The sequence below is a fragment of the Suricata suricatta genome, chromosome 2, assembly GCF_006229205.1.
Source record: "Suricata suricatta isolate VVHF042 chromosome 2, meerkat_22Aug2017_6uvM2_HiC, whole genome shotgun sequence".
Lineage (NCBI taxonomy): Eukaryota > Metazoa > Chordata > Mammalia > Carnivora > Herpestidae > Suricata > Suricata suricatta.
This window is the reverse complement of record NC_043701.1, coordinates 124,796,313-124,821,549: the sequence shown is the minus strand read 5'-3', so window position 1 is coordinate 124,821,549 and position 25,237 is coordinate 124,796,313. Positions and strand designations below refer to the sequence as shown.

Sequence of the window (25,237 nt, the reverse complement as noted above, 5' to 3'; positions counted from 1 at the left end):
TCTTGCAGAGATTCACAGCAGAATGGAGAAAACGTCATTAGGAGGGCAAGTTCTACTTATTTAAGACCAGGTTCCTCCATTTTTCTTGCAATATCAAGCATCCTGCCTGATTATTTTTTCCCCACTCTAATTAGGTGGGCAGCCTCTCTACCATTTATATATTTCCATTTGGTTCTACTTCTCTTTCAATCCCAACATTTTTATTCCTGGCACTGGAAACTTTGTCCAAACTACTCTTGGGTGAGTGTCTGGGGGTGTTATTCCATAAGAAGTTTACAGCTTGATTCAATCTCCTGATAAAATTACAACTGGAAAGCAGCAAAGTGAATAAAAGGAGACAGGAGGCGCTAACTGAGTGACAAAGGCAATCTTATCACACTAGTGTTATTCAAACCAACGTTAGGCCGGATGCCAGCACGTGCCTGTTCTCAGACGCGGGTGGTGCTGTTTTGTCTTTGATTTTTATTACCGTGCCTTGAATGAAATTACCTGTTTTATATCTTATGTTTCTCTTAAAACATGTCAATTTATGTTCTAGGCCTTAAATTGTAAGACACCTATTTGTGAGTGACTAGGTATCCATGTATTGTTTTGTTGTTTTTGTTAATTTGTTTTACAATGTTCTCTAAGGAAATGAAGAGAAGCCCCCATTTGCTTCTAAGGAAAAAAAAACCCCACTGTTCCCGTGGGCATAGACATGGATATGTCTATGTATTTTGTTAGCTCAGCACCGAGCTGTCCTTGAGCTGCTTGGTAGCCTCAATTTCAAGTTCTGTCATGGACATTAATTATCAACTGTTGTTTTTTAAGCTGTGAAGAGTTTCTCACCCCAAAGAGAAACTTTCTTGTATATCATTCCAGCTTTATTGAGGTATAATTGACAAATAAAATTGTATATATTTAAGGGGTACAATATGATAGCTTGATAGGTGTATGCATTGTGAAATGATTACCATAATCAAGATAATTAACACGTCTGTCACCTCACTGTTACCTTTTTTTTTTCTTTTTTTGATGGTGATGAGAATACTTAGGATGTACTCTGTTAGGAAATTTCAAGTATTCAATATAACATCATTTTTCTTAAACTTATTTATTTATTTATTTTGAGAGAGAGAGAGAGAGCACAAGCCGAAGAGAGGCAAAGAGAAGATAGAGAGAATCTCAAGCAGGCTCTGCACTGACAGCATGGAGCCCAAAGTGGGGCTCAATCCCAGGAATGGTGAGATCATGACCTGGACTGAAATCCAGAGTCAGATGGTTAACTGGCTGCGCCACCCAGGTGCCCCTCAACACAGCAGCATTAACTCTAGTCACCATGTTATACGTTAGATGACCAGAACTTACTGATCTTATACCTGAAAGTTGTACCTTTTGACCAACATCTTCCCATTTCCCCACCCCTGAGCCCTTGCACCATTTGATTTTCGAGTTCTATGGGTTCAGCTGTTTTATTGCACATATAAGTGAGGTCATATTTGTCATGTTGTGTCTGCCTATGGCACTTAGCGTAATGTCCTCCGGGTTCATCTGTGTTGTCACAAATGGCAGGTTTTCCTTTTTTTAAATGGTTGAATAATATTTCATTGTATGTATATCTCTATCATCTATCTATCATCTCTCTCTCTCTCTCTTTCTCTCTCTCTCTCTCTATATATACACATATATATTGATATATATCATATATATCACATGATTTATATATATATATAATCACATTTTCTTTATCCATTCTTCCCTCAGCAGAAGCTAGGTTGTTTCCACATCTTGGCTATTGTGAAAAATGTTGCAGTGAACATAGGAGTGCAGATACCTCTTCAAGATCCTGATTTTACTTCCTTTGGATATAAATCCAGAATGGGATTGCTGGATCAAGAAAGACTTTCTTCTGCAGGAATTGTTTTTGATTGTCTCAAGATGGAAAACCACTCAGATCAAAAGACTCTGAGATACTGAAGCCACTTTTGTAACTGGCTCTCAAAAAATGTTCTTAAAATCTTTTTTTAATTAAAACATTTTTAAATGTTTATTTATTTTTGAGAGAAAGAGAGTAAGTGGGAGAGAGGCAGAGAGAGAGGGAGACACGGAACTCAAAGCAGGCTCCAGGTTTTGAGCTGTCAGCACTAGAGTCCAACGCTGGGTTCGAATGCACAGGCTGTGAGATCATGACCTGAGCTCAAGTTGAATGCTTAACCCACTGAGCCACACGGGCACCCCATTCTTAAAATTCTGACACCATAAAGAGAGGATATACTTGTTGGTAGAGCAGCAAGCCCCACCAGGGACTGTCAAGGTTTTCTTATACTCCATGGACACTTGACTGAGTGACACTGAGAGTGCCTTACAGTATCAATATTATCCAGGAATGTGAAAGTTCCTTCTTCAACAACTTTCTTTCCAAGTGATGGACATCCACGTTTTGATGGGGTGTCAAAGGATAGGAAGGATGATAGAAAACTCACTACTTTAGCCAAGCATTATTTGGGATTTCTGTAATTGTGAAGATTTATCTCCCCACCCCCTATTGCTCCCACAGAGCCTCTCTCCTAGAACAGAAAGGGCCCATCAAATCCTTCCTCATATGACAGATCTTCAGTGTTGTCTTATCTTCTCTGAGTCAGTCGTTCTTCAGCTAAACATCTCTAGGGTGTTAACTGCTGTCCAGGCATTTTATCATCTTGACCACACTTGTCTGTGAAAACTCCAGCTAGTTAGGGTCTATATATAGAAGACAGCATGAGGAACTGGCGGCGCTCAGGTGAACAGAATTGTAATATCCACACTGAAGGTGGTGTGGTATCCTGGATGTGATCTAACTAGTGCAGAGCAGGCGAGGGTTCAGGAGTCTTTTTCTGGAACCTTCTCATGTCCTTGTTTATAGGAGAAACATCTGCCTCCAAATACCGAAGTATTCCAGGATCATAGGCAGTGTCTGAGAATTGATATTTCTGCTCGTAGAGTCAAAGAACCACGTAAAATCAAATTTATTTGAAATCCAAACCATGATCTCTAAACTGACACCACATACAGCTCCTCCTCCTGACTTCGCTATTTCTGAGAGTGAGACCCAGATTCTTCCATGCATCTGTGATTCCTCCTTTTTCTCCTTTACCTCCTTCCAAACGGTTATCATTCCTCCTTCGTGGGGCATCCTGTTCCTCCCGGTCCCAGCTCCTTTCCTGAATCAGATTTGCCTTTCTACTGATACTGGGAATAGAGAATGCACAGACTTCTTCGAAGGTCACACTGAGGAGGGGGTCCTGCAAGACAACGGGCTCTTCAGCAGTGCTAATCTCTGTTTTTCTGAAACACACTTGCAAGAGGGAAAGTGCATGTGACAAGAAGAAAATGGAGACCAAAGCTATCTGTCTTCTTTAAGAGACTAATGTTGAAAGGGCCATGAGACGAACATATCCTCAGACTGGGTCGTCATCTACAAATAGTTAAAACAGAAGTTCCTCCAGCCCCCGCTGCACCCAGAGCAGTGGGGCAGAGGTTCTGATTGAGAACTTTGATTTCCCACAGATTGTTTGAGTCTTAAATGAAATTTGGAAAGGTTCCCTGACATCAAAGGCTGTTCCTTTTGGCTAATCGATTGAGTATGTTGTGTCTGTCCTCCCCCGAGTCCCCCACGACTGAGAACATATGTCAGATTCTCCCTTTGCCAGTAATTTGGAGGCCTGTGATAATAAAACATCCTTTTTCTACGTAAAGGAAGGGTGGTCCTGGGGAATGTTAGAGCAGCAGAAAATAGCAATGATTTACTCCTCCCTGAAAAAATACACAAAGCATGATCAATCCATATCTGAATATCATCTGCATAGTTGGAAAATAAGACATTGAAAAGAATAGCCCAACCTCACGATCCTGTTCACATTTACATCTGGAACAGCTGCCAGGGCCTCTCGGAGTTGATTCTGTTCAGTTCTGCAGGGCTGACTTGAAATCCAGGCAGAAAATGAAAGTGAGCAAATTTACCTCTGGCATTCAAAGAAATGCTTTTGGTCAAAGTGAGTATTTCTGACCATGACTCATTTTCAAAAGAAGCATTGAATTCGCTTTGTCATCTTTGCCTGGATCAGGCTCAATCGGCCCTTTTATGACTTTTAAAATATCCTATATAGCCAGGATGGCACTTATTAGGCTTCAGCTATTCAATATTGCATTTCAATATATAAAAGTCACTGTTCAATTGAATATTGAGTTTTCTAAGGAAGTAAACCTAAAGAAAAGAAATTTACAAGAATTAAAATAAATGAGTTTGAGGAAGATCAAACTGCCCTTTTGGCTGTTTCAAAGATCAAAAGATCTCTCTTTTATAGAATTCAGGAGCAATGTGAATAGCCTCTTTCCTCTACCGCAAAGCCCCATTTTTTTTTTACGATCATTGATAGCCTGGGACTGTACCATAATGGTATGAAAGGCCATAGGGAGGCAGGAAGATGGTTGCATTCCCAAAAAGCACCCAGGAATTTTGCGTCTGAAATAGCGGGTTTTTCATTTATTTAGTCTTGAGCCCAATAGAGTGAGAAAATGAAAATCTATCCTCAGCTCCTTCAGGAGGAAGGGTGGCCTTGAAAGGCTTGAGAGGGTCTCCTGAAAATTGTTTTTAAAGCCTGCGTGGAGTTTTCTGCGCTACCTCTCACGGAGGCCAGATTATATGTAAGGAGGCTATCTTTGAGGTCATAACCTTAGAAAGTCACCTAATCTCTGTGTCCTATTGCTTCATGTGTAAACTGGGGATAGTAATATGTACCTCTCTAACTTAAGTTCCCTCCAACCTCAGGGCCTTTGCCTGTGCTGTTCTTTCAATCTGACTAACTTGTGTGCAGCTTCCAAGATTCAGCTGCAATGTTTGTTTTGGGGGGGAAGTATTCCATGTCGTCCCAGACCTAGTTATGCTAACCTTCTTCCCCCATCAGACGGCGTGCTATGGTTTTTCCTTTGTAATCCTTGCCCCAATTACAATTGAGAAAATTCTGTGAGAGTACTGTTGTCCTGTCTGGCTCCCCCTATAAAGGATTAGGAAATAGAGCTTATTTATCAGTGTCTACAATAAAAACAAAACCACAAAGTGTTTGTTGAATGAATGAAATTAGTGGAGAAAGTCCGTCTCACAGACAGTGATCAGGAAATGGGAATTCCTGTTTTACCCTGTACTGTGAACTCCACTTGTATTGGGGTAGCGCCTCCGCAGACTGGCTGCTCCAGGAGCATCTGTGGCCGTGCAGATGAACTTCATCAATCATCTTTCTCTCCAACTGCCCGTTCTTCACCTGCCTGTTTCTTTGTCTTCTCTCTGAGAGTATGTTATTGACTTTCAAGAAATTTCTTGTTCATCCCCTTATAAAAAGGTTTTCTCTTTCCAGGGATGGTGTGACTTCACAGACCACTCTCTCTGACAGGTCTGCAGTGAAGGTGAGAAGCTGGCTGGTGACCATGGTGTTTCCTGCCCTGGTTAGAGGACTGAGCGGGAGTGGGAAGACTTGGGGGTGCCAACCCAATGAGCCTTACAAGTTGGGTTTGCTTTTTAACATCACCACAGCCATTATCATCCCCATCATCATTAACAGCTAGCAACAATTACTTTAGAGTTAAAAACCCTTTGCCTACTTTTCTAGGAATAAAAAATTCTCTTCAGCATGAATTAATTTGTCAACTTCTTTCATCTGAGAACTTGCGGGGGGCGGTCAAGCATTAAGGCACTTGGTTGTTTATGTAGGAAGGAAGTGTCTTTGTCAAAGTTTAGTTGCAGGTAACAAAATCCAGCCTATCTATTTTTAGCAGAAATGGAGTTCATGGAAGGAACCAGGAGTTTACAAAAACCCCTAGAAGGGCTGGAAGGGAAGTCTTTCAGCTGAACGTCCAGGAATCATTCCCTAAAACAACACCTCAGAATCTGCCCATAGAGGAGCTGCTGTCTCTGCTGCAATCCAGAACATCATCTCCACAACTGCTGACTCACGTGTCTTGCTGCGTCCATCCCAGCCCCAGCAGCAACACACATGCCCTTGGCTGGCCTCTCAGTAGCCACGGTGCTAGGGGCTGGACCCTGCGGACTCTGTTAGAGTTCCCACCTGTCTCTACACTTCCTGGCTGCTATAGCCTCCCCCTCAAAGTGTTTCCTTATTTCCTGGGGGAGTGTCTGGTTGGCTGAAGCTAGGTACTCTGTGGAACCCAAGCTGTAGGGCACTCTGGAATATGACACCACTTAGCTTGTCAGCCTCTGCAGTGCCATACAATGGCTATGGAGGGGTACAGATGGACTACAGTGAACCAGCCTACAGATTTTACCACAGGAGCTATCTGGTGGGAGTGCTGGGAGGCTTTTTTGGGAGAGAAATGGAGAATTTATTTATTTATTTATTTATTTATTTATTTATTTATTTATTTTGAGAGAGACAGAGAGATCACAAGTGGAGGAGGGGCATAGAGTGAGGAAAGGGAAAATCCCAAGCAGGCTCCATGTGGTCAGTGTGCAGAGCCCTATGAGATCATGACCTGAGCCGAAATCAAGGTCCGATGCTTAACTCACTGAGGTACCTAGTCATCTCAGGACTGAAAACAATCTTGACTGACTTCACAACTATGCCTAGACCTAGTCCCTGTTACTAAGGTGAGGCATTTTAGAAATGCCATATCAGGGAGACATTACGGTTTGCTTTGAACAGGGGTTTTAAGATCTGCTTATATAACCTTTTTTTAATGTTTATTTATGTTAGAGAGAAAGACAGAGAGAGCGAGAGCACAGGGGAGGGGCAGAGAGAGAAGGAGACACAGAATCTGAAGCAAACTTCAGGCTCTGAGCTGTCAGCACAGAGCTGATGTGGGGCTTGAACTCATGGACTGCGAGATCATGCTTGAGCCGAAGTCGGATGCTCAACTGACTGAGCCACCCAGGTGCCCCTGCTTACAAACATTTTTGAGTAAAAAGTCTCATTCTCCTGTGCGCCTGACATCACAGTGGGGGTGTTGGTCTGAAAACCAGCTCTCATATGAGGAGGTCAAGAGAGAGGCAAGAAGGAAGCAGATCACTCTAGGTTGGTAGGTGAAGGATTTAAAAAACAAGGGAACTTACATATGATGCTTGTCTTGGGAACCTGCAAAACAAATAGATCCCTGTATCCACCTGCCAGAATCTTTAAAAGTTAAAAGAGAGGTCTTTACTGGGCTCAGTCACATATACTGTCCAGATAGTCTCAACAACACATTGTTCTCTCAAGGCTACTTCTCTGAAACTGGCTCCCAGTGTGGCAACAGTGGGTAGAATGTTCATTCCAAGGACAGAGGAGGAGGTGAAAAGCCTCTGATTGTCAGGGTTCAGTTCACAGGTTGACTGGTCATCACGTCCCCTCAAGGACTTCCTCCAATATGTTTTAGTTCTCTCCTTACCAGAGGAGGAAAGGTGTTCAAAATCACCTGTACCTGTGAGGCCTCCCTTCAGGGCCGTGTCTATTTGGCTTAGAAAACCATCTCATCAGAGTGGCTGATAAGAGAAGCTTTAGATGCTCCCCACGAGTTTGCGGTACATTTTTTTTTTTTTTTTTTACCTACCAGGTAAATCTCTATTTCCCTGATGAGGAGAGCCCCCAGATGAAAGCTCAGAGTTACTCATTTTGGACGATCATGGAAACCCCTCTGGGTTTTGGAAGCAGGCAGTCAGTAATGCTAGCCCGCCATCTTCTTTTTAACATTCAATCCGGCAAACACCTTAAGCTTTAATAAACATCTTCTCCTTTAATAGTGTTGACTCCAAGCTAATAAGGCAACTAACGAATCAAGTGAAGGTAAATTTCTCATTAACAATTTATTTAACTTTGTTGCAGAGAGCAATTCCAACTTCTGCTAATTGAGTTTGTAACAAGAAGATGGATCCATTTTACTACCGCCCTCAGGACCTTAATCAAACTCTGGGAAAGGTAAAGTAACTCTTATGAGCAGACTAAGAGGTAAAATCCAGGATGGAATAGAAGGTACCAGAACACTGTTAAATTCCAAAAACTTCAACAGGATTATAAAGCAGAGGCACAGACTGGCATTTCACAGTATTTTGAATTTTATTTGTCAGAGGAAGAGCCCTTTGACTTGAAGCTAAAGCCGTGTGTAAGACTTTGAAGATGCTGGCTTTAGGGGGTGGGCGATGTGTTCAATGTCTCCCCCTTTATTTCAGATCCCTCTGTGGAAGGTGGAAAAGCGTGCTGGGTAGACCTGTAAGGGGACTTACCCTTTGCAGCTGATCCAAAGCTTTTTCCTCTGGCTCCAGGAGGTGACTGTAATTTAGGAGTTTTATAACGAAAGCCTGAGCAGGACTGCCTAACGGGACAGCCCTGCGGGCAGAGGGACATGTGGCGTGTCTGTGATCGGCCAGTGATTGAATTTGAAGGGATTTAATAATTCTTGAAATTCTCAGCTTTTTCCTCAGACTTTCCTCTGGAAGCCTGATTAAATGCGTATTATTTCTTCTTAAGTGATTTTACAGGTCGTTTATTTTGGATTTATGAGTATCAACACATTTTAAAAGGTATTAGCGAGCAGTACTGCTGGATACTTGTTCTCTAAATCATTAACTTTACTCTCTGTCAGCATCAGATAATAAGAAATCTTTCAAATATTACTTTGTGTTTTCTTCTTATGTATTCTTTCAGGCGACAAATATTTTTTAAACACCTTCTGTGTGCTAGGTCCTGGAGATACCCCAATGAACAAGCGGGCATGGTCTTGCTCTTACTATATTGTAGAACTTTTAAAAAAATGTTTAGTAAAGTTCATATTATTGTGAAGTCATGGGGAATAAATTTGAATTTAAATTAGTCTTCCCTTCCCAATCAACACTGCATCCAACAAATCAAGTTCTATATGGAGAGGCACAAACAGGATATGATTCGTCTGTATTTTCACATATGCTACTGTGTGATAATATTTAAAGTGGGAAGATGAGGTGAACTAGGGGAAAAATATCCCTTCTCTTCTGTTTCCTTTCCCAAGGTATCTGTTCTATAGACTTTGAAATTGTCCAATTGTTCTAAATCTTTAGTGCTGGCAGAAACCCTTAGGTTGGTTGTTTGAGGAGCCACATGTAGCTTTTACACCTGCCTCTAAAACCTGCTCTTTGTTCGTGGGGCTGGGGTACAGGGTGCTGGGACCAAGGTAAAGGGAGTGTGAGTAAATGACTCATTTGAATCATGATGGAGAAGAGAATCAAAAGGTGCAAACCAGATAACTGGAATGATCTAGGAAGCAGGAGAGGTAAGGCAAATAATAGCAGAAAAGCTAGTCATGAGGCCAGGAACAAGGTGGGTCCAGGTGAGGATTCAGAATGGGGGCAGTAGGAAATGTTGGGTCCCAGGGAGTGTTGGTTTTCTGTATTAATCTGAAGCCATGTTTTCAGTTGGAGACTTGGTAGCATGAAGGCTCCTGTTGGGACCCAGTATGTGGAGCGCCCCCAGAAATGGCCAACTGTGCCAGCTGCAAGTCTCCCTGAGAACAGCCTGTTGGAAGAAACCTGGATGAGGAAGGATGTGTCCAGGGGGTGCCTGGGTGGCTCAGTCGGTTGAGCATCTGACTTCGGCTCAGGTCATGATCTCACAGCATGTGGGTTTGAGCCCCGCATCAGGCTCTGTGCTGACAGCTCAGAGCCTGGAGCCTGCTTCAGAGTCTGTCTCCCCCTCTCTCTGCCCCTTTCATGCTCATGCTCTGTCTTTCTCTGTTTCTCAACAATAAATAAATGTTTAAGAAAAAAAAAAAAAGATGTGTCAGAAAAGCCAAGGATGCTGCCATTTTCTCAGAAGAAAACCCAACACAGAGAATTCAGTCATGTCCATGAGGCTTGAGACTCGACAAAGTACTTTCCCACCCATCTCTTCCGATGGCCTAGATGCAGGTGGGTAGCTAGAGGAAGTGTAGTTCTCCTTACTTGACTGATGATGAAACAAAACTCAGAAAGAGCAAGTGAGTTTAAGGTCACATATCTATGTCAGATCAAACTTAGGGCTTCAGCCCAAATCTCCTCATTTCAGTGGCAACTCTCTTTTCAGTACAATTTACATAATATTCAAATTATATGTAAAAATAAGCAAATGATGAAACAGAGCATTACAAATGTATTGACTCATTGAAACGTAAGTTGTGGGATTGTAGCCAAGTATCTGTGATTCCTTTAAAAGCTTTGGCAATTCCCCTTTGCTTTCTCCTTTTCCACCGTTTTGGCCCTGATTGGCACTGGCAGATATATGTCCCTGAGCGTTTACCACACCTTCTTCCAACAACATGCAGACTGAGCATTCCATCTATGGCCACAGTACTCAGGGTAATTAAGATCCAGAGTACCAGGAAGCATTTTGTTCAGCAAGATTCCACTAATTTGCTTATTCAGTTGCTAAATTATCTTCCAGAAGTAAATCAGAAGGTTTTACCATTCTATTTGCTTGCTTTAGTTGGAAAATCTGAGGGAAATGAGTCTAATTCACTCTTCACATTTCTAATTAAAACTTCTTACATTTCAAACTTTTTGACAGAAAAAAAAGACAAGAAACACTGTGTGGAAGGCAGCTTTGAGAAGACACAATCCATGTGTGATTGAGCAGGAAGGGTTAAACGAGGCAACAACAAAAAGCCGCTTGTTTTTGCTTCTTAAAAAAAATTCAAACCATCTCCAAATGTAGCTTAATCCATTTTCAGACTCTATACATTATGCATCAAGATTTTGTACAAAAGGAATTTGAGAAGAGTGTTTGCATGAAACCACTTCAGTGGATTAAATTTACAGTTCAGCATATTAGACTCAAAAAGTATACAAGACATTTGAGGACCCTGCCTCCTCCCCTTATGTGCAGGGTTTCTACTTCAGGTAAATAACTACAACTTTTTAAGAATAGGTAGATTCCATCAGCTGTCCTCAAAAAAATTAAGAAAGGATTTCATCTCCCTTCTACTTAGCTTAGTGATGATGACAAATGCTTAAAGAAGAGAAAGCATAATGGGGAAGGTTGGTCTCAGTGGTTGTGTGGATCCTGAGGTTCTTTCAGGCAAAGCCACCCTACCCAAGGTAGAAAAGCTAATGTGACAAGACATCCCCAATAAGAGTGCACACAGATAACTCTGTAGTAATTACAAATGTTACTCAGCTTCAGTGAAAAGTTGAGTTGCCACTATGGTTAAACATCTGGATGAAAATCTCAGAACTGATCAACCAGATGTCTTCACCTAGTGGGTGTCAAACATTGAGACCATATCTGGGTATTTGTAGGGCCAGCTGTATTTTTACTTTCTGTTTAAGTAATGAACTATTGGGGTCTTAGAAACAAAATTATCTATTCTTTTAAAAATTTAGTTTTTATTTCTTTATTTTAGAGAGAGAGAGAGCACATAAGTAGGGAAGAGGAGCAGTGGGAGAGGGAGAGAATCTTAAGCAGGTTCTATGCTCAGCACAGAGCCTGATGCGGGACCTGATCCATGACCCTCGGATCATGACCTGAGCCAAAATCAAGAATTGGGTGCTCAACTGAGCCATCCAGGTGCTCTTTCAATTTTTTTTAAAAGAGGCTCCACACTCAGCTTGGAGCCCAATGCAGGGCTGAACTCACGACACTGAGATCAAGACCTGAGCTGAGATCAGGAGTCTAATGCTTAACCAACTGAGCCACCCCAAGACTCCTATCTATTTGTTGTTACCCAGAGAACATGCACCACTGGAGGGACACCCTTTATGATAGCAATCAGGCAAGGGTCTGGAGAATCCCCAGAGCAACCCATTTCTGGGCTGTTGATGATGGGAGGTCCTAAACCGACAGGTGAAGTCTGACCCTTGCATCATTGCTGTTATAAGCTATGGGCTGTCCAAACAATCTGAAGAGCATCTGAAAGTTCCTATAGTAACTTGTATTTATTTTTTTTTTAAGTGTTGAAAAGTTCCCGGTAGCATGGCTGGTTGCCTGGGCTACAGTGTTGTGTTGACAGCTCTGGTCCTTTCCGGGCGGCTGAAGACCCAGGACAGTGACCAATGAGAGGGCAGGATTTTCCCCTGAACTTTTCATTAGGCTGGTGATTCATTTTGAGACCCACATTTTATGAAGGCTGTGAATTCAATGCAATGTAGCTGTTGAGGTGTCTACATTCAAATTGGATTCCATTAAGTTTATGGCGTGATTAAATGTCTGAATCATAAGGAGTCAGGGCTGAATTTACGTGCCTTCTGAAAGCACTTTAGAAGACTGGCAGTTTCGATGAGTGTAATATGATGCATAGGATTGGGAGAACAAACCTTGAGAGACACCAACTTGAAAATAAGAAGAATCTGAGAATGTAGATGGGTGTCACCTGGATATACAGAGTGGAGCTGTTATTCAGCATGCACATTTTTTCCCTTTGGAATATTTAATTTGAGGCATTCGAAGGGACTTGTAAGCATTAATTGGGGTGCTTGTTAAAAATGCCAATTTCCAGGTACTGCCTTGTGATTGGAAGGGATGGAGTGGGGTATAGAAATTTTAGAACTCACTGGAGAAAAGAATGATTTAATCATTCACTTGGTCAACTTCTGTGCCTCTTCGATGGCCTACCTCACAGCTAATGGTAAGAAAGCGAGACTCAGAAGTAGCTCTCTTTAAGGTTTCCTCAGAGATCTTTCATCATCCACTTAGTTCTTGCTCATCCACATAGATATTTATGACGTGGAAATGATCAGCTACATGTGCCGTGTTCAAAAAGTAGAGAACAACATGAGGTGGCAGAGAATGTGAGTGAACAGCATACTTCAAGTTACCAAAAATGAGTTCTAATATCTCAATAAAAATTTTGAAGTACACCTTAACACATCGGGGTTAAATGGGAGTTGCACAGTGCTATTTGAGTCAATTTTAGGCAATTTCTGCCATAATGGAACACAAGATACTTTCATTTCTGCATTTCCCTTTATTGAGTTCTTTGACTTTAAATGCATCAAATATACAGCATTTGGAAATTCTACTATGATGAAGTTACACACTTTTTCATTATTCTGACAATTTGTATTAATTCTTTAGTTCTCTAATTTGTGAATCCATGTTCAGATCTTTTGAAAATTTTCTATTGAACTGTAGCATTCTTTGTATTGATTTTAAAGAGCTGTTTATATATTTAAGTTATTAATTCCATATCTATCATACATCTTGCTGAAGGTATTTTTCCCTTTTGGTTTTTTCTTTTTATTTCTATTCCTTTTTTTCTTTTTCTTTTTACTTATCTTTACGGATCTCAGGACTGAGTCAGGATTCCAAATTCGTCATCTCAGCCACCTAAATAAATTTTACTGTAAAACAAATTCTTGGTATGAAGGCCATTTTTGTGTTCCCTATTCTCTTTCACCAATTTGGCAGCTATTTTTTCCACTAACCACATACTTTAAAAAATATTCTACCTTTGTAATGTTTTTAAATTGGAAAGCTCTTGCCCTTTCTATTTTTTCAGCATTCATGTTGATCTCAGACTAACATTAGCAATTACAAACTCTGAGATTTTCAATGGAATTACATCTAAAAAGACATCTTTAGTATATTTAAACATTGCATCTAGCAAAAAGGCCCTGTAGGGGAGTTTTATATTTTTCTTCAGACAGGTCCTTTACATGTCCTATTTTCACCATAAGTATTTGGTGTGTGCATTACTTTTGAAAGAGACTTTCTTTCCATTATATTTTATAATCATTGTTAATTTATGGAAAAAATCTATATTTATTTTAATTGATTTCTTATTTTTTTTAGAATAGTTTTTCTCATGGGCTTTCAATGTAGATAATCTTATGATCTGAAAACAATAGTAATTTTAGCTTTGGGTTAATTGCACTTTTAATTTCTATATGTTGTTTTATTACAGTGGTAGGAAAAGCTCTGTGCCAGTGGTGAAAAGAGCCAGCCAGCCAGTCACTATGTCTGCTTGCTTTCTGTTCTCCTTTCTGTAAAATATTTATGAAGTACCTACTCTGCCAGGCACTACCCTAGACACTGAGGACCGGCCACAGTCCCTGCCCTCCTAGAGCTGTAGCCTGGACTGGGAGACAGGTATTAGACAGGTATTCATACAATTACTCCATTACTTACTCCCCTTGTCTCATTTTTGTCTTAAATGGGAATACATCTGGTCTTTCCATTTTAAGCCACTTTGAGACATTCTTTAACATCCTGTGTTCCTTTACGACTAGTTTCTAGTTTTTGAAAATCAGAAAGTTTTAAGAAAAGGCTTTTCCATGTCGGCTCCTTATACCACTTGTCAATCATTTTATAAACAGTAACCCTGAGGCACAGTGGGGTAATATGACATGCCTACCGTTACGCCGGTTTGTTCCGACAGAATCCTTTGTGGAATCCAGTTCTAGAAGTGGTCTCAGGACTAGAAGGGCAATGTGTCCATTGCTTTCTTAGAACGGTAGCCATTTTGGGCGGCTCTTTGGGCTTCCCCTTGTCGAAACTGTGCCTACTGCTTTCAAACGGTTTCTCAGAGAGCATAGGGAAGATACCCAAGCTTCCGGTGGGTTGATCCAGAAGCTGGCAAAAGGGCAGTGGCAGTGCAGGCTAGTGTACCGCATCAACCTATTAGAGCAGTGTTTATTTCTTATTAGTTAAAAAATAGTTAATATAAAATGTATAGGAAATACAGCAAAATTTTAATAATCACCTGTACTCTTATCACCAAGAGATAAGCTCCATTTTATTTGAATGCTTTTTCTTTGCCTATCAAATTTTCTGCATAAAACACATTTTATATTACATGATAGTTTTTTTTCCTTTTTTTCATTCAAAATTGTATCATAAACAATTCCTGAAGCCTGTAATTGCCTCATTTTTTTGTGTGTTTTGTTTCCTCAGTTTAGCCCTGACATATGAGTTTTGCTTTGCGATGCTCTCATGATTCATTTGGCTATTCATTTTGAAAGAGTTCTAACAAATAAAGGAGCCTATGAGGACACCTTGAATAAAGACACTTAACTAAATCTGAAATGGCCACACTTGGTTGAATGAATGATGGCCATGTCATCAAAATTTCAGCAGAAAGGAAATGGTAATAATAATTCAATATGAATCCAGCACCTTAAGAACTGAAAAGGTTTGGTTTCAAAAATTTCTAGCTATTTTTCATAGACATGTTGGAATGCAGTTAGCTTCTTCCATGTCAAACATTTAAAAAAACCACACCCACCCACAGAGGTTAACAATCAGCAATCAGCACCAGTAGCATAATCTTTGAAAAGGAGAAAATTCTCTCTCTCTCTCTCTCTCTCTCTCTCTCTCTCTCTCTCTCTTACTCTCTTTCTCTCTGTGTCATCCATCTATTGCTCTCTCTAAATTTGGCATTGGAAAAATCTGAGAATGGTAGGATATTATATAGCATGAAATGTGGAAGAGGAACAGACATGTGGTTGCCTACCCAATGGCCATTCTCGCTTCTTTCTCTGACAGAATCTCAATTTTATATTCTCAACTCTGTCCATGATCTGAGTGTCTTTTGTCTTAACCTATCTACTATCCAAACCAGAACAACATTTCAGAAACACATATTGGTTTTTAGAAAATAGATATGGTTAATATTGACAGCACCCAACATGTCAATATTTGCTCTTTTAAGGGACTTAGCCAGGTTCCTGTAGAGGTATTTAGTAAATAATTTTTAGTGAATTAAAGAGTACTTCAGCTCAGGAAATAACCTGGGTTGAAAGGAAAAACTACTAGCAAATTAATAATTTAGAGTCTTATTTATACCTTTCTTATTATATTAGAGTAATCCCCAACTAACCATAGACATTTAAAACATTACAGGCCTCACTTAAAGTAGAAAGTATTTAAGGTGTGTCCTCTCATGGGAAATTCCTGAGTGTGAAATTCATCACATTTGTGAGGCTCAGTCAATTATTTCATAGACTGTCAGTCTAGGAGGGGCCATGGGCTTATATAAACTAAGAAGTAATTACCTTATGTAATAAAACTATAAGCAGGTCCCTAGTTAATGAATTTGCTAGTTGTTTTCCCAGTTTATAGACATTGACCCATGTGAGACATACTACATATGCATAAACACAGAGAGACATATTCACAGAGTTAATTAGGGCACTCTAAATTGCTGTAGCAGATAGACTCAGGAATGAAGTCACTCTAAGGAATGGAAGTTTATTTCTCCCTCATAAGACAGTCTGGACATGTGATCCAGGTTGGGAAGTGTCTCTGACTGCATGGTCGTTTAGGAACCTAGGCAGATCTTTACTCTATTACCTTCAAATTTTCTCTCTCCTCACTGCCATCCAACAGAAAGGCGAGAGAGAAAACTTTGGAGACGTGTCGTCTGGTCTTGAGTAACACCCTTCAAGTAGCCCCTTTCACTTCTGTTCACATTTCACTGGCTGGAGTTTAGTTACATGGTCACACACCCAACTGCCAAGTGACTTAGGAAATAGAGTCCTGCCATTCTTGGAGAAGAGTTTTTGGTGGACAGCTTCTGGTATTTTTGTGGTGTTACAGACAGGCTGGAAAAGTCTCCTGAGTGATCCCATCCTCCCTGGGCTCTTTTCCATTCTCCTCACTGAGACTAGAATCATCAATGCATAGTCCAAATGTGCTTGTCCCTCACAAACAACCCCGTGTCTCTTAAAACCTTTAAATAACTCCTCATTGTATTTCTGAAGAAGACAAAACTATCCTGACATACAAGGGTCTGCATAATCTCATCTCTTACCTAAGCATTTTCAGTTTTGGAAAATGTTCCTTCTCACAGTTGAGGCGCCTGCCACATAGGTCCCTTTTCACATTCTCTACTTCCCGGGTTCCCTTTTCTCAGGGATTTCACACTTGCTGTCCCCTTTGCCTGAAAACATTTTTCCCGCTCTTTGCCTCAGTAGTGTTTATTGACCCTTTAAAAATTTTTAAATGGTTTTTATTTATTTTTGAGAGAGAGAGACAGCATGAGCAGGGGAGGGTCAGAGAGAGAGGGAGACACAGAAGCCGAAGACAGGATCCAGGCTCTGAGCCAGCTGTCAGCACAGAGCCTGGCTCAGGGCTCAAACCCACAAACCACGAGATCATGACCTGAGCCAAAGCTGGACACTTAACCAACTGAGACACTTAGGTGCCCTGCCTATTGATCTTTTAAATGCTACTTTTCCAGTGGAACCTTTTTTGACTTGGTCAAAATCCTCTAAATAGGCTCTCACTGTAAAAGTGTATCTTTTTTGTTTACTTGTTTGTTTTTAAAGCACTCATTACTGTTATGCTTTTATAATTGCCTGTGTGACTGATTAAAATCTACTTCTCCCAATAGACTATAAACTCCATGAGGTCAACAGTTATGTCTGTTTTAGAATATATATGCTCAGCATAGCTTCTTACCTGCGTAAGATACTTAATAAACTTGTGTTGAACATATGCATGTTTGAATAAATGAATGAGTGTATGAATGTATGAATGAATGAACCTTGGGCCTTGCTGCAAATTAACTGTGTGTTCACAATGTCTTCACTTTTCAGGGCCTCAGTTTCTTCATTGTGAAAGGGTTGAATTAGATGATGTTTTAAGACCTGCAGCCCCACAATCCTATGGTCCTACTTTTTGAAAATTGAATCCTGTGGGTCATGAAGTTTGTTCAATCACTCAGTTACATTTCCTAAGCAAATGTAACACATTCTGGATCTGGCAAGGTAGACTGACAACACTTTTATTGTTCCACTTTGAATTTCAGCACAAACTTTAAGGTTGTCCTAATCCATAAAGTCCAATAACAATTGAATAGAAGATTGGAGAGGGCTAATGAAAAATAATAGTATTATATATTACACAGAAAAAGGTAAGGAAGTAAAATCCATAAACATTTTCTTGATCATTTAAGATTAGTTTCTGAAGATGAGCACTATGTTAACTTCTATTATGCTGGAATTTAAAACTTGGTTTCATGAAGGTCATATATTGACAATGAATTAATATAAAATTTCACTGGTATAAGAGGTTTTTTTCTTTTTTGAGATTGATATTCAATAAAAAGGATTAATATCCAAGCTATTTTAACCCCTTTTTAAGGGATAGAATGGCAAGAGATTATTTCCATGTTGATTTCAAGTTGTTGGTTATCACTTATCATATCGTCTATCAATCTATCGTCCATCTTCTTTCCATTTATTTAAAAATAGAACTTACCATATTATATAAGACAAGGAATGCTCATCGAGAGAAGTCTTCATAGGATCTAGAGGAAATTTACTTCATTGAGAACAGCTTGAGAGACTGAGGCTATTCTATTAATGGTCGATCTCTTTATTTAAGTTTAGCAGATAGACCATATTATCATGCTATATTGTAGAGCTGAGTACTTAAAAGGAACCAATATGCCCTTTGATTTTATGAGTTTTCCTTTCTTTTAGAAAGTTTTAACATCTGCCATGGAACTGATAGGGTAAAGTGAGGCTGAAGACTGATGATACATGCAGTTTCTCTTAAAAATGGGATTTATTACTTTGATCTTTATGAGCATTTCTTTTTCCTTGTAGTTTGCAAGATGGCTCTGATTTTTCATGTGACACTAGGAAGGGGATGTCACTATACAAATGGTGAAATCTGACTAGGGGCATCTTTGCTTCTAATTAATTTTGTTTTATTTTGACGGAGATTCTTTTACATTACTAATTTTTAAAGACTAGTTTTAGATATACAGGAAATTGAGTAGACAGTACAGACACTTCCTATATACTCCCTACAGTTTCTCCTTTTATTACTAATTACTACTTTTATTACTAGTCTTACATTAATATGGTACATTTGTACAACTAATGAACCAATATTGATATATTTTATTAAGTAAATTTCATCTTCATATTTCTTTAGATTTCCATTTTCTGTTCCAGAATTGCATCCACAATTCCACATTTCATTAGTTGTCATGTGTCCTTAAACTCCCTTTGGCTATGACATTTTCTCACACTTTCCTCGTTTTTGATGGTCTTGATGGTTTTGAGTAGTAATGATCAGGTATGTTGTAGAATGCTCTTCTACTGAACTTTGTCTGATATTTGTCTCATGATTAGTCTAGGGTTATGTGTTTTTGGGAGAAGTGTATGTCATCAATATAACTACTGATATTGATATTAATCATACGGAGGAAGTAGCATTTGCCAGGTTTCTTAACTGTAAGGTACTCTTTTCATATTGTAGTCTTTGGGAAGAAGTCACTATGTAGAGCCCACAAACAATGATGGCAGGTATGCTCCTCCTCTTCTAGAGTAAAGTAGAGTATCTACATAATTTATTTGAAATTCTTCTGCAAGGGAGATTTGGACCAAGATTCTTTTAAGTAGGTGGGTTTATTTGGGTTTGGGGCTATTTTAATAAGCATTTTGTGGCTATAATTATGCATATATTTTTTAGATAAGAATATGACCATGGCAACATGATGGGATGAAAAGGTACTGGATTAGGAATGTGAGGTCTAAGGTTGCAAAGCAGTCAGGTTACTTCTCAGAAGTGAGACCTGGGTACACACGTCTCCTCTGAGAGCTGCTTTGTGTGATCAGAAGTTCTACTTGGCAATATCACCTTATTTGCTACCCTCCCTGTCTGGAATAAATGTTCCATGTTGTGGCCCATGACTGGTTTCTTTTCCTACCCTTGTTTCAGCTTGAAAGTCACCCCTTCCAAGCAGAGTTCTCAGAGGACCCCAGGTAAGGTATCCTTCCCATATCCCAGAATCTTCTACCCCATGGCTTTGTATTAATCACTACCATCATTTATTGTTATTTAAGATCCTCTTATTTGTTCACTGGTGTATCATCTGCGTCTAGATTATAAACTTCATCAATTCTATGAACTCTGGCAAGTCAAGGACCTTGTCTGTCTTATTACATTTGTCCTGCCTAGAAAGTGCCCTGAATATATTAAAAAGAAGAAGCTGGGGTGCCCGGGTGGCTCAGTTGTGTATTCTGACTTGGTGTCAGCTCAGCTCATGATCTCGTTGTTTGTGATTTTGAGACCCATATCAAGTTCCATGCTGAGAGTGTAGAGCCTGTTTGGGATTCTCTCTCTTTCTCTGTCTGTCCTTCTCTCTCAAAATAAATAAACTTTTAAAAAGAAGAAATATAAATCAAATGACCATTGGAGACATCTGCACTGAATATTCTCTAAGTGAGAAATTACGTAAAATAACACAAAACTCTTTGGTGGTGCTGACCAAGAAAGAAGATAAGCCAATCTCCACAGCTGGTGCTTCCATTAAAAAAGGGAGCGATCCTAAAAACAAAAGAGATTTTTAGTACTCTTTCTTTGTTTTGGAATTTGAATTCCAACAAGATGGTATTATTTTGATTTGGATTCCTTCTTGCTTGGGAAACTTAAATTAATAGGTATTTTGGCTGTCATGAAGGAGTACTGACTTCTCTTATTAACAAATCAATGTCCAGTGGGGGGAAGAAAAAGACTTTGATGTCCAGAAGAGGGACGTCTTCCTGAGGCTCTCTGAAATTTGAGATGTCAGAAGTATTTCTCCTCTACAATTGTTGGGAAAAAGAGCACGTTTATTCTCTAAGGGAACTGAAGCATAATGAAATGCAATCTAAGAACATGCAAACTTATTATCTACCAGGATGGTTGAATGGTTCCAATCAAATGGAGGATAGAAATAGGGGCTTTATATTCGGATTTTGGGAAAAATGACTCCACAGTTATATTTAGGCGCAACAGTGCCTGAAAATACCTGAAATTGTGGCAGTCTGTGGCTTGTTCATAACATAATGAATATATTTTCTCTTTGAAATTTATCATGGGGGTGAGGATAAAAGTGCCCCAAATTATTCCTGCAGATGGAAGAAAGATATCTTCCTGTGGATGGCAAAAGAAAGATTGCTGCTTGTCTAACTTATAGGTTGGTATTGGCTTTTAATTGGCTTTTCAAAAGGCTGCCTCTGTGCCAAAGACTGCTTAGAGTCAGTGAACCCTATGACTTAAAAAAGTCAAAATTTTTCTTTACTTCTCCCACTCATAGGAATTGCTAAAAGTGGATTTTAGCATCATTAGCAGTAGGGATTCTTTCATGAAAATACTATTATCCTCATCTTCATGGTTAGAAGTCCTACCACCAGGGAGATGACTTTTTTAAAAATACTAATATACTGTTCTCCTGTTAGACCTATGAGTGCAAATATATGGTATCTGTCCTTCTTCGCCTGACTTATTTCGCTTAACATAACACCCTCGGTGCCATTTGCTACAAATGGCCATATTTCATTCTTTCTCATTGTCATGTAATACTCCATTGTATATATATATACCACATCTTCTTGATCCATTCATCAGGTGATGGACATTTAGGCTCTTTCCATGATTTGTCTATTGTTGACAGTGCTGCTATGAACATTAGGGTACATGTGCCCTTATGTGTCAGCACTTCTGTATCCCTTGGATAAATCCCTGGCAGTGCTATTGCTGGGTCATAGGGGAGTTCTACGGATAGTTTTTTGAGGAGCCGCCATACTGTTTTCCAGAGCAGCTGCATCAGTTTACATTCCCACCAACAGTGTAGGAGGGTGCCCGTTTCTCCACACCCTCGCCAGCATCTATAGTCTCTTGATTTGTTCATTTTAGCCACTCTGACTGGTGTGAGGTGGTATCTCAGTGTGGTTTTGATTTGTATTTCCCTGATGATGAGTGATGCTGAGAATTGTTTCATGTGTCTGTAGGCCATCTGGATAACCTAATGGAAGACCATGGGGAGGGGAAGGGGGAAAGAGAGTTGGGGAGAGAGAGGGACACAAAACCTGAGAGACTATTGAATACTGAAAATGAACCTAGGGTTGAAGGGGAGGGGGAGGGGGAAGGGAGGTGGTGGTAATGGAGGAGGGCACTTGTGGGGAAGAGGACTGGGTGTTATATGGAAACCAATTTGACAATAAACTATTAAAACATAAAAAAAAGTAAAACATTAATAACCAAAAAAATACTAATCTGATGTCAATTGCTATTTAAAACTTATCAACAAGTTTCCATTGCTATTAGTTTAAAAATGAAATTCTGTAATGTGGTCTATAGGACCCCAGTAGAGCTCTGACTGTGCTAAATTGTTCAGCCTCTCCTGTGTCCTAGGGATTCTGTATATGCTTCTTTGCCTGAAACTCCTTTTCCTTCACCTTCGTCTGTCTAGTTAATTCTGTGTTTTCCTCAGTCCCCAAGAGTCAAAACCCATGGGACACATTCCCAACCTCCCAGACTAGATAAATTCCTTTGTTCAATACTCTCATAATTCCCCAAAGTTTGTATTTATCACATTTAGTATCAACTGTTTCCCCTTCTAGATTATTAGGGCAGAGATCAGGTCTGTTTGGCTCACTACTAAATGCCCTGAGACATAGTAGGTACTCAATAGCTATATACTGGATAATGAATGAAAAACTGAATGACAATGAATGAATGAATGAATGAACACAGCTGAGTTGTATATTTCATTCTTGCATTACTTTCCTAAATACTTAATATGCTAACAATAAAATGAGTTTGTTCTTTTTTAAAAAAATTTTTAAATGTTTATTTATTTTTGAGAGAGAGAGAGAGACAGAGTATGGGTGGAGGAGGGGCAGAGAGAGAGAGAGAGAGAGAGAGAGAGAGAGAGAGAGAGAGAGACGGAAACCCAGAATCTGAAGCAGACTCCAGGCTCCGAGCTGTCAGCACAGAGTCTGACGCGGGGCTTGAACCCATGGACAGTGAGATCATGACCTGAGCCAATGTTAGTCATTTAACCAGCTAAGCTACCCAGGTGCCCCAATTTGTTTTTTATTATAAATAATAACAAAACAAGAAAGTCCAGTTTTCACTTTTCACAGTTTCATACTGACAATGAGATAGCTCCATGAAGATAAAGGCAAGAATGTGGGTTTTGTGATCATACAGGCCTAAGTTCAAAACCTGTTTCTACCACTTACTACCCAGTCGTGTGATCATGGGAAAAGTACTTAAAAGTTTTTTGAGTTCCAGATTCCTCATCTATAATACAGATCAGACCTGGGTTTGAAGCCTTGATCCATCACTTAGTAATTGCACAAGTTGGTTCATTAATAATCTCCTTAAGCTTCAGACTCTATAATGACATAATGAGGCCAATAATACCTATCTTTCTCTGTCTTAGGCTTATTAGGAGGATAAACACACACACACACATACACACACACACACACTTGCTTATAAACATATGAACATTGTTCAATCTGTGTAGAGTAAAAAGATAAAAGCAAATTAACACAACAGTGTGACATTATGTTCTACCTATCAGAATACCAAAGATAAAAAAATGGCCAATGCATGTTGTCAGTAACAATGTAGAGAGAGAGAGGTATTCTCATTTCACTGTTGGTGAAAGGCCTTTTAAAGGCACTAAATTTTTTGAGGAACCTCCACACTGTTTTCCAGAGCGGCTGGACCAGTTAACATTCCTACCAACAGTGTAAGAGGGTGCCCATTTCTCCACATTTTCGCCAGCATCTATAGTCTCTTGATTTGTTCATTTGAGCCCCTCTGACTGGTGTGAGGTGGTATCTCAGTGTGGTTTTGATTTGTATTTCCCTGATGATGTGGGGAAGAGCACTGGGTGTGTTATGGAAACCAATGTGAAAATAAACTATTTTAAAAAATGAATTTGGAAAAAAAAAGGCATGAAATTTAACCTATAAATTTCCCTTCCTAGGAATTTATCCTATAGGTACAATCACATGTGTTTATAAAAATGGCAATGTAGCACTGTGATAGTAAATTACTGGAAACAATAAAAAGTTCATCAGTATGACTAGTTTAAAAGTTATGGAATTGATAAAGTGAAATACTATATGGTCATTAAAATGTAGAATAATATCCAAAATATTAATTGATGAAACAACAATGAAAATTGTGTTTTTTAAAAAAGATCACTCTATAGAAGCATCCAGTGTTTAAATGGATTAAAAATACTTCTCTAAAAATTTACTGGAAGCTGCTTTGGCCTGGTGGAGAGAGAAATGAGGGTGCCCATCTTGGGTTAAATTTATTTTTCATTGTCTGCATTTCATTGTTGTCTTTAACTGAGTGTGTTATTCCTTTATCAACTCAAGATTAATTGAAATGAGAGTCTTCTACTATGACTGCTCTTTCTCCTATTATCAGAGGGCAGAGTTAGGCTGCCATGGAGAGCCCTGGGCTGCTCCAGCATGAAAGACGTAGGACAGCACAGTGGCAAAGTGGTTACCTGGGGAGGACACACTGGTCTACAGGTGCCAAGGGAGAGCCAGAGAAGGCCAGGGATTCTGGCAAAGAAGCTGGCTGAACATCTGGGCCGTGGGTATGAGGGATGGCCAGGGCCTTTTTGGGTATCCTAACAGGTGAACAGAAACCAAACTTAATGAGTGTCCTTTAATATGAATTTATTGGATCCTTATGACTACCTCAAAAATGAGGACCATTCCCCTTTAATAGATGAGCAAATAGAGGTTGTGTAGTTTGTTCAAAGTCACATACTAGCCAGTGGCGAAGCCAGTCTTTTCCAAAGGTATGCCTTAGGTGTGCTTATTAGGAACTGTGCAGTTTTAAGGGATCTTACTGCTAGTTTTTCATTCAGTTTTAGACTACTTGTACGCCTGTTCAAAATAAGCACTTTATTAGAAATGCAGGCACACTCTGTGCCGATGATTGCATTTGAAGCTTTGTTTAGTGATTTCCAAGAGCCCCTTTATTCTGTTTGTGGTTTCTCTAGTTTCACTTCTGTTTTCCCTGGAGAAAAGACTGCTTGACAGAATCAAGCCTTGCACGCCCTCTTATTGATCTCCTATGGCCATCAACATTTCCAGCTAGGAAGGACAGCTCAAGGAAGAAACACACCTCAGTATATCTCCAGGCCTTCCAGACTTGGAACCGCATGAGCAATAAACATGGCTTTATCTTAAGGACTCCTCTTGCTTTACTGATAAGCACAGTTAGAAAACTCCCAAATGCTGTCAGATCTGTCTCTACCTCAGATGAATATATTTTGTGCAATCCTGTTGATACTGATAGAGAAGGTAAGGTTTAGCCCAAAGTTAAGGTGTAGATAGAACATATTCAACCACGTATCTCTGGTTTCAGTATAAACTAGGAACTTCTTGAAGGAACTCTCCCCTTTCTAGTAATGCTCTCCATTCTAGAATACTCTGAAGTTTAAGAAATTTGGAAAGGACCTAGCTAGTAATTAATTTAATATACCCAACCTGAAACAATCAGTTGGCAAATGGATATTTTTCTCCTAAAAT

At 39.6% G+C, this 25,237-nt stretch overlaps 1 long non-coding RNA gene across 1 annotated transcript; it reads left to right on the top strand.

Annotated features, from left to right (window-relative positions):
• Positions 1-5,376: 5,376 nt before the first annotated feature.
• Positions 5,377-24,877, top strand: LOC115272215. Its single transcript, XR_003900305.1, has 4 exons — positions 5,377-5,418; positions 7,827-7,919; positions 19,620-19,663; positions 24,706-24,877. It is a non-coding gene; the product is annotated as an uncharacterized LOC115272215 (long non-coding RNA).
• Positions 24,878-25,237: the final 360 nt, after the last annotated feature.